This window comes from Eriocheir sinensis, unplaced genomic scaffold, assembly GCF_024679095.1.
Source record: "Eriocheir sinensis breed Jianghai 21 unplaced genomic scaffold, ASM2467909v1 Scaffold38, whole genome shotgun sequence".
Classification (NCBI taxonomy): Eukaryota; Metazoa; Arthropoda; class Malacostraca; order Decapoda; family Varunidae; genus Eriocheir; species Eriocheir sinensis.
Window position 1 is genome coordinate 1043395 of NW_026111698.1, and position 2042 is coordinate 1045436.

Consider the following 2042-nt stretch of genomic DNA (forward strand, 5'->3'; position numbering starts at 1 on the left):
ACACAAAAAGTAATTTAAATTTGTATGAAAATTAATATACAAAATACACATAAAACTAGGTAAATTTGTATTGAAATACAGATACAAAATACACATAAAATAATGTAAATTTGAATAAAAATATATAAACAAATACACTTAAAATAACGTAAATTTGTTTGAAATATAGCTATATAGAAAACACACATTAAATAATGTAAATTTGTATGAAAATAAAGATGCAAAATACCCATAAAACAACGCATTTTTTATGAAAATATATATACCAAAACACACATAAAATATTTAAATTTGTATTACAATAAATATACAAAATGCACATACAATTAGGTAAATTGTATTGAAATAGATATTCAAAATACATAAAAAACAATGTAAATTTGTTTCAAAATATATATACGAATACACATAAATTAACGTAGAATTCTATAAAAATATATATACAAAATACACATAAAATGAAGTGTAAGAAAATGTATACAAAATACACATAAAATAATGTAAATTCGTATCAGAATAAATAAACAAAATGCCAATAAAAGAATGTGTACTTGTATAAATATAAATATACAAAATACACATAAAATAACGTAAAATTGTAAAAAAAACTATATACAAAAATAAACAAAAATAATGATATTTATATGAAAATAGATATTATATGTATTTCAATTAAAATTTGCCTAATTTTATGTGTAGTTTGCATATCTATTTTCAAACAAATTTATATTATTTTTGTGTATTTTTGTATATATTTTTATACAAATTTTAGCTATTCTATTTGTATTTTGTATATATATTTTCCTACAAATATACATTCTTTTATTGGAATTTTGTTTATTCATTTTGATACGAATTTACATTATTTTATGTGTATTTTAAATATGTATTTTTCTACGTATTTACATTATTTTATGTGTATTTTGTATATATATTTTCATAAAAATTTACGTTATTTTATTTAGTGTATTCTTATATGTTTTAATACAAATTTATATTATTTTATGTGTATTTAGCATATCTATTTCAATAAAAATTTATCTTATTGTATGTGTATTTTGTATATTTATTTTAATACAAATTTAATTATTTGATGTGTATTTTTGTATATATATATTTTTTTAAATGAGTAATTTTATGGGTATTTTACATCTTTGTTTTCATTTTTACATTACTTTATTGATATTCTGTACATTTATATTGATACAAATTTACATTACTCTAGGTGTATTTTGTATATATTTCAACATATTTACATTATTTTATTTGTATTTTGTATTTTTCTACGTATTTACATTATTTTATGTGTATTTTGTAGATATATTTTTCACATACAAATTCATGTTATTTTATGTGTATTTGTATACATATTTTCATACTAATTTATATTATTTTATGTGTATTTTTACATATATTTCATTACAAATTTACCTTATTTTATGTTTATTTTTTTGTTCATTTTATTTTAAATTATTTTATGTGTATATTTGTATTTGTATGTACGTTATTTTATGTGTTTTCTATATATATATTTTCATCCAAAATTACATTATTTTATTGGTATTTTCTTAATTTAATTCGATACGAATTTAGATTATTTCATAGGTATTTTGTATACATATTTTTTTACTCATTTACATTATCTAATGTGTGTTTTGTATATATATTCTTATGCAAATTTACTTTATTTTATGTGCATTTTTGTACATATATTTTTATAGAAATTTGCGTTATTATATGTGTATTTTGTATATGTTTTCTCACACAAATTTACATTATTTTATTGGTATTTTCTTTATTTATTTTGATACGAGTTACATGATTATATGTGTATTTTGTACATATTTTTTTACACGTATTTACATTATTTAATGTGTATTTTGTTCATATATTTTTTTAAAAAATTACGTTATTCTATGTGTATTTGTATAAATATTTTGATACAAATTTACATTATTTTATATATTTTGTATATATATATATATATATATATATATATATATATATATATATATATATATATATATATATATATATATATA